The 11,765-nt window shown below is 47.1% G+C and overlaps 1 pseudogene; it reads left to right on the top strand.

The window, feature by feature from the left end:
- The first annotated feature begins 375 nt into the window (after window positions 1-375).
- Window positions 376-3,084, top strand: LOC101573836 (annotated as a pseudogene).
- Window positions 3,085-11,765: the final 8,681 nt, after the last annotated feature.

Here is an 11,765-nt window from a genome sequence, read left to right as displayed (position 1 = left end):
GTAATTAACTTACGTGACGTCTGAATCACTCCTACAATATTACAAACCCAACGAGGGCAAGGATCTTCTCTCTGATGTTCACTGACAGATACCCAACACTAAAACAGTGCCTAGCACAGAGTAGATGCTTACAAATATACATGTGATGTGTGTACTTCATACCGAGGGCCGCGGGACAGTCGCTCTCGGCCCCAACGGTCGCCCACTTCAATTTCCGTCCAGCCCAGAGCCCCGGGAAGGGACTCTTTTGGTGCAGTTCCCGGGTATTACGTCACCAATTAGCGACGAGGGAGGCTGAGGAATCTTTGCCCAGTGGCTCGGACATTAAGACAACGTCATCAGTACGATCCGCCTCCGGAAGTGACGAAAGACGCGATGCGCGTCGGAAATTGTTGCTTCCGGCCCTGGACTGTAGCGTCTGACTCACGTTGTGTTCGTACGTCATCATTCCGTGTCGCAACTGGAAGTGACTGGCGCTCTTTGCTCCTGAAGTAGTTTGTTTTCAGGCTCGGGGACCCTGTGGCTATGGCAGTTGCACAGGTTGAGTGGTGACCTGGAGACTGGAGTAGGGAGGGCTGAGCTGCGGGGACCCCAAGGGCTTCGCTCCAAGGGGACGTTTGGGTAGGCGTTGCTGCACCCTGCTCTGTACTTGTCCCGCCTGTGCAGTGCTTGGGGTAGAGAAGGTGCCATGCCCAGGAACCAAACCTTGTAGTGCTGAGCTTCATGCGGAGGAAATTAGGAAACCCCACAGTGTTTCAACTCAAATAGGTGATGAAAGGGACTCTCGGAACGTGAAAATTTTAGATGGAGCTATCCAGGAAGAGAAACAAAGGAAGGAGCAAGAGGAGAAAGCACAAGTAAAACACTTAAAAGATAACAGCCGTTCTTCAGTGAAGTTCTTTCGTATTTCCAAATGTCACCCTTGCCGGGACTCCAAATGAGAGACAGCTGAGAGAGAGATCACGGTTAGTGATCGTAATCAGGAACTCACCACACATTAGGGAGGAAGCTGGAGGAGTGGAAGGTAATTCTCTGGCTGTAAAAACACCCCAACAAATGTCTCTAAAAGAGAAGACCCATCACAATAAAGCTGAAAAGAGAAAGGGGGGAAAAACCGTTGGCATTGTATCCATTCAGCAGGAAGGAAGCATCCCTGGAGGAAAAAGAAAGAAAGCACAAATATTGGAAGCACTATAGAAAAACAGGACAAAGCACACTGGGAATGGGAGACAGAGGCAACAGGAGATGGGGAGGGAGCACCAGGACAGAGTCAAACCACTGGGAGTGATTGAAAAGAAAGTAAGGGAATTGGTGCACAAGACAAGGGAAAGGCAGAGTGCAGAGCAGCTGTGCTAGGGACACGAGCCCCTCAGGAAAGTCTGCATCACTACACCCTGAGGGAGGACTATGGTGACAAGGACAAGGACAGCCACTGGACCCACAGCCCTGTGGAGCCACCACAGAAACTTTGAGGTAGGAGACAGTGGGAGGCCAGTAAATGAAGAAAAACTTGAAAAGCATGACCTGATGTCATCTGCAGGACTTCAGAGACAAGAGGAAGCCAGCTCAGCAGAGCTGTACTCAGGCTTGGAGGAAGAGGAAAAGAGGGAGGGGAAGGAGGAGGAGGAGAACACCAGTAAGGAGTCGGAGGAGGAAGAAGAGGAGATAGGGAGCAACTCTGAGGCCTTGGAAAACTGTTCATAAGAAATGGATGAAGGTAGAAAGCAAGAGAATGAAAACCGTAACTTGGTTTTTCCAGAGTCACAATTTGACTGAAACTCCAAGAATGGTGAAGAGGAGGAAAAAGTGGGTGAGGGGGCCCCGCAGAGCAGTGCCCAAACCCAAGAGGACTATGTACCTGACTACACTCTTGTACTGTCACCTACTGAGCTGAAACAGGAGCTGCCCAAGTACCTGCCAGCCGTGCAGGGCTGCTGGAGCAGTGTGGAGGAGTTCCAGTGTCTGAAGAGGGTCAGGGAAGGTGCCTACAGAGTGGTCTACAGAACAAAGGACAAGGAAACAGATGAAATTGTTCTGAAGCAGAACAGTTGTTCTGAAACTGCTCTGAAGCATTTGAAAATGGAGCAGAAGGAGGGCTTCCCAAACACATTTCTAAGGCAGACCAGCACTGTCCTCCAGGCCCAGCACCCCAGTGTCATCACTGCTAGGGAGGTCGTTGTCAGTAGTAACATGGTTAAAATTCACACTGTGATGAACTGCATGGACCATGATCTCAGCAGCCTAATGAAATCAATGAAGCAGCCCTCCCTGCCAGGGAAAGTGAGGACCCTGATGATCCAGCTGCTTCGTGGGAGAGACACTGGTATGGCACCTAGACCTGGCACCAGGACTTCAAGACATCCCACCTGCTGCTGAGCCATGATGGTGTTCTCAAGATAAGTTACTTCAGGCTGGCATGGGAATATGGCTCACCCTCGAAGGCTTACACCCCTCTTGTAGCCCTGTGGTACTGTGCCCCAGAACTGCTGCTGAGTGAAAGCAGTACTGCACAGCTCTTGGCATGTGGTCAGTGGGCGACATCTTCAGGAAGCTGCCGATACAGAAGCCCCTGTTCAGGTATCAAATAAACATAATGCTCAGGGAGAAAGTCTGACCTGGGCTAGAACGATCTCCCTGCAGTAAAGAAGCTGATCTTCAGCAAGTGCCCATATAATAGCCTCCACAAGGGCTTTGGGGCTTTGCGGTCAGGCCAGAGCTTTGACCTTATCAGCAGGTTCCTGACCCACTTCTCTGGGACGAGGCTCAATGCAGAGGATGCCTCAAGCATGAGTACATACCCCAATGACCCCTCCACGTTACCCACATGTCTGGGCAAGAGAGAGCAGAAGTGGATAAAGCATGGAACAAGCAGCAGCCCCCGGAGGGTGGCCTGGGCTGCAGTAATCTGCGCAGTGAGGACCCAAAGGAGACATTCTCCTGCCTAGCTGCCACCAGGGCACCTCGGCCACGGGCCCTAGCTTCAGCATAAAGCTTTGACATGGCAATCTGTTTCGGACACCCACCTATACTGTGCACAGACCCAGCTTCTGCCTGCCTGGATGCAGCTCCTGGGACTGGAGGTGGCAAGAGAAGATATTTAAATATTGAAACTTTTCATGATTTTTTTTACAGTACTGGGGATTGAACTTAGGACCCTGTGCTTGCCAGGCAAGCACTTATTCTACTGAGATATCTCCCATGGCCCTTGATTTTCCAACTTTTATTTTTTATATTATTGTTTTAGTTACTCTGCTCTCGTTGCTGGGACAAATACCCAATACTCAAAATGAGGGAAGGAAAGGTTTATTTAGCTCACAGTTACTGGAGGTTTCATAGTTTAAAGCAGCCTGAATTACATAGCAAGATCTCAAGACACTGCTGTCCCATTCTATAGGGTCTGGAAGAAAGGCTGGGGTGCCACTGTGTCCAGGATGATCTGCTCCATATGTCCAAGAGAGGCCACCAGAACTGGGGTGAGGGGAGGTGCATGCTGTCAGTTTAACGGTCCGCACCTCTCTGGCCCCATCTCTCAAGCCCCACCCTGGTCTTCTGGATCCACTCCTCAAGTGGTGACTGCCCCCATGATTTACGTGAGGTGTTGGGAGGATAGCTAGATACAAACCATAGCAGTCATCTTCATTTGTAATTTTGTATAATTGTATTTTTCTTGTGGGAACAAATTTTACTTTACAGAAGAGAAAGTTTCCAATGAAAAGAATTTTAACAAATTGTATACTTTCCTCAACTGATTTTTAGGATAATGCCATGAGAGTTGAAAGCTAGCAGTGGAGATTTGATCTGAAGATTCTTGGTCCCATGAGCCTCCCGTGTTAATATTCCTGGAGAAGCTTTATTTATATTGTGACGTGCATTACGTTCTGGAAAGCACCATATCTAAAAACTCACTGGATTCTCTTATTCACCTATGAGAGAGGAGATGGTATCATGTTCTTCAGTTTCCTGATTGAAGGCTCTGATAAAGGAGTAGCTTTCTCGCCACATGATGGTTAAGTGATTACCTGGTGCATGGGAAAAGGTGCCCTAATTCCACCTCCTAAACTCTTCCTAGAGCTTCTTCACACTGTTCCAGGAGTCTGAGGACTTCAGCCTTGACAGCTGGTCTGCCTACACATGCTGCCCTCTCTGGACTTGGCTTCCGCATTTTCAGCCACATAGACAGGGATCCTCAGACAGCAGGGCTTGCGGACACCGGGATACTCACTTTTGGTGCTCCAGCCTGCTAGCACGTGTGAGGATTCTTACTGGGAAGCTGCACTTTAACTGTCTAATGTGGAGGACTACAGCCCAAGGCTAAGGAATCCATTTAAAAGGACTTTTATATGGGGCTGACTCCATGTCAGGCCCTGCTCTAAGTGGCTACAAGCACGGGCTCCAAGAGAACTCCCAGTGATTCTTAGACGATGTCCCGCTAATCATCGCTGCTCCTTAGATAATGAAATGGAGAGATGAGCAGTTAACCACCCAGTGACACAAGCAGGGTAGACACAAAGCCATCCTTAGATATTTTCCTATTTGCCTCTCAGGACAATTTGGGGAAAACCAAATTCAGTACTTCACGGTGCATGCGAAATATCTTCCCTTGTTTCCTGGAGCAACCAAAGATATTCAAGCTCTCATTTCTGAACGTTAGGCCTGCTGCCTTGGTGACTAAATCTGGTTTTTTGGTGGCACTGAGAGAAGCCACAGCTTCCCTGGGTGCTGTATCTGGACTTCCCCTAGCTCCTGGCTGCTAGGGCCTAAGGGCTCACCAGTGGTCTGGACCCCGATGGCCCTCACTGGGGAGCTCTGGCTGTGGGGCGCTTTGCCTGGGTACCTGAGCCAGATTTTCATTAACATGCTGGCTTTTACCAGATCCAAACTCTGAGAAAACGTGGCCCCCACATAGGTGCGTTTGTGTAAAGGCAGCCGTAGCAGTGGAGGAAGGAGCACCAGCTGAAGCCATGCCCATACCTTGCAAGTGGAACAGTAGAGCTGCGTCCCTGTGCAAAGCTGGCCCTGAACACTGACACTGAGGAGTGGGCTGTATGTGTGGCTCAAGCAGTGAGTGTGAAAACAGAGGTGAAGAATAAATCACACTGGAGTAGACTCTGAGCACCAGGAAGTAGTGATGAGTGGGGAGTATCAGCCCTGAGTCCTGCCCTCGGATAGCGAGCACGCGCACTGGGCTGCGTTTCCTCAGCGAGGGCCGGCCAGACACGCTTGCTTCCAGGGGATAGTTCGCTCTCACAGCGCGCGGGCCTTTGGTGAATGTTAATCAGCCGCCTGCTTTCTGCTTGGCTGTGCTTCCTCGCTGGAGCTTGTCCGTCTGCCAGGACACGGGCTCCATACTTTCCGTTCTGGCCTGGGGATTTTCTTTTATTGGCTGGCCAGGGATTTGTTTTCTTAATGGTTCTTTTAAAAATCATTCTTTCCCAGCTTACTTCCCAGGCCTTGTCTGAACTGTGTGAAGTATATTACATACGTGCACACACATTTACACATACACACAGATGTAATATAAAATTTATTGAGAAAAGCGGAATCTTACTTTGCATGTAGTGCTAACGTTCTGGCCCTGTCCATTGTGACACACTATGTCCACAGCTCAGCTCAGCATTGCTGCCAAAAGCTGATCTCTCTCCTATTTTCTGTTCTTTAATTTATTTGTATCTTAAGCTTCTTAGACAAGTCATATATTTAACCTGTGGGTCTGATCTATTTCACCTAATATTCTGGTCTTGAGATGCATCCATTTTCCTACAAATGATGCAAACTTACTGCTCAAGGCAGAAAGTTGGCCATTGTACAGAAGCACCACGTCTTGCATTTACCCATCTGGGGAAGCTTAACCTGCATGCTCCATGCGGGGAGATGAGTATGAGGAGGATGTGTGAACCTTTGGGAGGTCGATATGTATGATAAGGGACAGGGGCCTTATACAGGGTGCAGGGCTGGAGAAAAACGGGACCTGGCAGTGGCTTACACCATGGCATGCTCCCAAGCCCTGCAGTGCAGGTGAAGGTCACGTGAGTGGTCTGGGTAATAAAGGTGACAACTAAAGTCAGTGCTGTACTTCTCTCCAAAGACAGTCCCAACAGTGACAGAAGAATACATTACATCCAAAGGAAATAAAAAGGAAACTGTCACTGTGTTGAGGCCTGAGATCATTGCAGCTCAGATCCTCAGCATATCAGACAAAGCTGAGCTTTGTATATTGAATGCCAAGCTCTACATCACCCTCAGAATTCTCCTCAAGTTAGCACAGAAAGATAGGCTATGACATGGAAGCGGACGTCTTCATCCTGAGACTGAGAAAAGGAGCTCATTATAAGTATGAAGGGAGGGAGTCGGGAGAGAGCCACCTACGTGGAGCTCCGATCCCTAGTTATGGACAGATCAACTCGATGTTGAAGAAGGAAAAGTGGCGCCATCACATTCAGCTATCTGAAAGCAGCACTTCTCAAAATCACCCGTAGAAAGGGATTAGTCCATTAATTCTTTCAGCCCAGACGACAGACTCTGAAAGTATTTATTGGCTTAGTGACTCGTAATTATTTGTAATTCTGCCAAGTCTTCAGTCAGTTTGCTGTGAATAATGCAATAGTGCCCTCTCTCCTAAGCAGGGAAAGCTGCCAGGATCTATAGTTGGTCTCATGATGACATTTTCCTACACACAGCATTCTATCTACCTTCTGGATTGCCCAGTCTTGTCCTCCTGTCCCTTCCCTGGCTCTCCTCCTTGCCTTTCATGTCACCTTTTTATTCCTCCTACATTGCAAATGCACAGGGAAACACTCAACACCTGTCTTCCAAAGTCTCAGCTGTGCCGCTTAACATGATGATCGCTGCCCCCCATTTTCCTTGGAATGACGAGATTCATTACTTCTAGCTGAATAATGTTCCACTGTGTATATTTACCACATTTCATTATCTGCAGCTTTGATTGCCTTTAAGATACTCCCGTAACTCAGATACTCTAGATTGTATTGCAGGACTCATTGGTAAGCACGTATCTCTATGATATGCTGAATTTTATCCTTCTTAGTATATACTAAAGAATGGTATAGGTGGGTCATATGGTAGTTCTCCATTTGTTATTATTTAGGGACTTTTTAGATGGATTTTTTTTTTAGGAACATTTTTCTATACTGGCTGTACTAATTTGTATTCTAAGAAACTTTTTGCAAAATGCTCCTTATCATTTATAGCCTCAATGGCATTTGTTATTTTTGTTTTTGTTTTAATAGCTATTCTGCCTAGGGTGAGATGAAGTTTAAATGTAGTTTTGATTTGCCAAAGGTGTTAAGCACTTTTTAGTATTCACATTGGCCATTGGTACTTCTTTTGGGAAATGTCTGTGCTGATGGTTTGCCCACTTAGTGGATTAGCTGTCTTTTTTTTTAATTTTAGAGAAGAGTCTGCAGTGTGTTCAGGCTGTCACTACTCGATTGGACTCAGAGTGATCTGCCTGTTTACAGCTTCCCAAGATCTGGGATTACAGGCGCTCACCACTATGTCCAGTCTCAATCGCCATTTCAGCGTGCCCCGGGGGGCGGGGCAGTTACAGCAGGCCCAGGGATCAAACCCCTGTCCCCTGCACCTACTTGCAGGTGCTCTAATCCATTGAGCTATTTGGCCAGCCCATTTACTTGTCATTTTGATGTTAAATTTCCTTAGGTTTTCACACATTCCTGATATTCATCTTAGATTAATCAATGACAGTGATTTCCTACCACTCATTTTTTAAAAATAACTATCATAAGCCTTTTTTCTTCTTTTTTTTTCTATTTCCAGGTCAATGATAGGTCTAATCTTTTTAAGAATTCCTTGCTAGGAACCTATAAATTATAGATAAACCTATTTATAAACTTAGCTTATTAAATACTTCTAAGTGCTCCAAACTATATTTATATTTTTTTTCTTTTTAAGTCTTTATTTTTTTGTTACCAAAAAAAATTATCTCAAATAGTAAATAATTTTTAAAAGTTTAATAATTGAATTTATAGACCACATTAAATCCATCTAAATTAGAGATTTTCCAAACTTTTACAAGAATCAAAATTGAAGTTATAATTCTAAATCCATTATTTGATTACATATTTCTAGTTAAAGCATTCTCACTCTAATAGGCAAAATTCTGCTCTAGGGTATAAGGAAATAAAATATGAAATATGTTGAATCTCTATCTTAAACTAAAATAGTAGTACTATGGGCCCAATTCTATGCACACTGGTATCTTTAATTCCACTTTTTTACAAAGAAGAAATATCTGTACTCACTAATATGGGAAAGAGAACTAAGCCACTGCCATTTTATGTTCTAGTGCAACTTTAAATTTTCAGTTTCTGTTTGCTTGAGTTTCTACTTTTAAATCTGTAAAACTTTCTTAACCTGCCACCAGCCCTGCTTTGTCAAAAGATGATTGGTTATATGCTGTATTCCACCCCGAACATCCTCTTCATGTTTCAAACCAAACAAGAAACACTCACTGCCTGTTGACCCAGAACTAGATGGGTATAAAGACCCTGCTCGCTTGCCCTTCGGGGTCAGTGCCCAGCTTTTTGCTGGATGCTGACTGCAAGCTAGTAAACTTGCTTGGCTCTGCGCTCAGCCTCCGTGGGTGGGTGACTGATTCTTGTGCATGCACTCACCACAACATTTGGAGGCCCCAGCGAGATCTCCACGGAGGCTCCAAGAGGAGGGCTGCAGCTCGAACCTCACCGAGTCAGAGGCACCTTGGCCTAGTTCAGCCAGCCACGTGGGGCATGAATTATGGAAAGTGCCAAGTGCCACAAGGTGAGACAACCAGCACCACGGGACAGACTTAGGTAAGATTTGGTTTCACATTTGGCTCATCCAGGGATTTTTTTTGCCTGGATTTTGAAATTGCTAAAATTTGTGGGCCCTCGCCTCCTGACATGGCGGTCCTCTGTCCTGACCCACCTGGGTCAGAGTTTGGGTGGAATCCCATCAGGGACTCTGGTGGCCCTTTTGTTGGGATAAAATCAGTCTGGTTCTTTCCTGAGAGTACAAATACTCATTTTTCATGTTTGTGAGTTTTGTCTTGTGTGTGGTGACTTATGGGGTTGACACCCATGTGTCTGCGATTTCATATTTCTGTCATCTCCATCTTTGCTGTCTTTGTGTCCCTGAGCACCAGACCCCTCCGTGGCCCACCTGGACTCTCCTTCATCATTAATGAGACTGGAAACCCTGGTAACGATTGACTGGCAAAGGCTGCCACCAGCATCATGGCTGTCTCCAGTCTGCTGAGTCTGGGACTTCTGTTTGGACTCTTTGTGGAGTGTGCTTGGGACTGAATGAGTTTAGATGTCCTATCAAAGCTCAGTCCGGGTTGCCATACTGGGAGCCACTCCCTCTACACCCACCGTGTTGGAGTGCATGATTAAGAACTTTGAAAGGTTCAAAAGTGACTGTGGAGTAAAGATGAAGCCATGGAGGCTGGGAACATTGTGTGAACTGGAATAGCTCTCCTCTGATACTCATGGATTCTCAAAGGAACTCTAGACCTTCAGGTGGCTATATAACTTTGGAATGTGGTTGTGGGCAAGTCTGGCCACCCTGTCCAATTTCCTTACATTGATTCTTGGTTGCATATCGTCCAAGACTTCCCCCTTGGGTTAGGATGTGTGCCTGTGAGTCTTGCTCACATTCTCCTTTAAAGGAAAATGACTGCTCAGAAAATCCATGACTGAGAGCCCTAAAGAGGATGATCTCCTTGCCATGCCTCCCCTTCTTGCAGCTACCTCACCATCATATCCTGCCACTCACTGGGCTCTTAGGCAACCATGGCCAGAGATGGAACAAGAGGAGGGGCCTGACTCCACCAGAAGGGATTTGATAACTGTGGGTCCTGTGCCCCTCTTCCCTGTGCCCCTCCTCCACCAGGTGCCTGAGGCTGAGGGAGACTGTTGTGGTGGTTTATGACCCTTTTAGCACCAGTGACCTACATAGTTGGAAAGCCCAGAGCCCACCTTTCACTGTGCAGCACATGGACCGTCATTATCCTCCTTGATTACTTTTCTGAGGCCACCAGCACACTTGGGATGATTGTCAGCAGTTGCTGTGGACTACTTCAGAGGAGAGAGATGAGATTTGAAAAGTGGCCGAGGACCATGTCAGGAGAGAGACTGTAGGCACTGAATAGGATAAACAGGAAGCTCTGGGGTAAACATGGCACAGTTGGTGGAAGGGCGCAAAAGTTCGATCCCAATAGGGAGGAAGTGCACTCCCTATAGATCCAGACTAGTGTGCCTACTGCAACACAAAAGGACATTTCAGGAGAGTGTGCCCCAAGCTGCTTGAGGAAGAAAGGAAAAAAGACACAATCTTGGTGGTTTAAACAGGAGAATTCTGACTAATGGGGTGTCTGTGACTCTTCTCTCATTGCTGGGAGAAATAAGCAACACCAAAATGAAGGAAGGAAAGGTTTATTTAGTCCACAGTTACTGGAGGTTTCAGTCCATACTCAGCTGGCTCCAAGGCAGAGCAGCACATGGCAGAGGGCAGCCTTGCATGGCAGGAGAAAAGAGCAAGAGCGCAAATGGGAGGAGAAGCAGCAGCAGCAATGGCTGCAGAGAGCAAGTCTGTCTCCCTTGAGTTGCATTCAGGCTGCCTGCCCCAGGCTGGGTGTAGCATTCGCACCCATAATCCCAGCAGCACTTACACCCATAATCCTAGTGGATCATGGATGAATTATAAACTCCCATGACTGCATGAGGCTTTGGGGGGACAGCTAGACACAAACCATACAGGGGCTTATGGGTACCAGACACTGAGCCCCAGGGAAGCCATAATAACAGTAGCTGGAGGAGGAAGTCCAGTTAGGTTACCAGTCAAAGCTAGGGAGGAGGTTTCCATAGTTACCACCCTGTGGCACCAACCACTAAACTGAAAGTGCATGTCAAAGGGACCATGAGGGAAGCCACTACCTCCTCATTCTGTGGGCCTTGGCTGGTTCAGTTAGGATGACAGTTGGGTAGTTACTTTTGTATTTGTGCTTGATTGTCTCTTTCCTCTTTGGGGCTGAGAACACCTCCAAATGTTACAAGCCCAGATTTCCTTCACTGCACAAGAAGCTACCCTCTCGGTGGGATAACCTGTCCTGGGCCCCCTGCTTTTTGTGGCCTTACCCATGGGTGGGGCCGTCCACCTCCAGGAGGAAGAAGACCCTTCCTCTGCAAGTTGTTTCTCCTTCTTGGCAGTCGCAGTCATAGCCAAGCCCCTATATGAGGCACTACAGGGTGGAAACAGTTCCCCCACTACATTGGAGCCTTGATTTCCAGCACGCTTTGAACATTCTCAAAAGTTGTTAGGTGCCCCAGCTTTGGCCCTCCCAGATGTCATATTGTGTACTATTCATACACAAGAATGATATAGGGGCCGGGGAGATGGATCAGTGGAATAAACACTTCTCTGGCAAGTGCAAGGGCCTGAGTTCAATCCCCGGTTCTGCCAAAAAAAAAAAAAAAAGAATAATATAGCTCAGGGTATCTGGCCCAGACTCTGGTGTTGTCCTGTGGCATACCTGTCCAAGAAAGAAGCCAGACCCAGGGACAGCAGCTTGGCTTCCCTGCTTATGGGCACAGCTGACATCCATTGAGCCACCTGAAAATGACTGTGTGAATTGATCAAGATGGTCATCTCAGCATCATTGGTACTCCCAGATTTGACCCTGCAAAGCCCTGACTTGACCCTGTTTTCACATGGCAAAAGAATGGCAATAAATGGGGTCCACAGGGTGG

Source organism: Octodon degus, unplaced genomic scaffold (assembly GCF_000260255.1).
Source record: "Octodon degus isolate 3935 unplaced genomic scaffold, OctDeg1.0 scaffold00239, whole genome shotgun sequence".
Taxonomy (NCBI): domain Eukaryota; kingdom Metazoa; phylum Chordata; class Mammalia; order Rodentia; family Octodontidae; genus Octodon; species Octodon degus.
The sequence above is the reverse complement of the archived record's forward strand: the minus strand, read 5'-3'. Positions and strand labels throughout refer to the sequence as shown.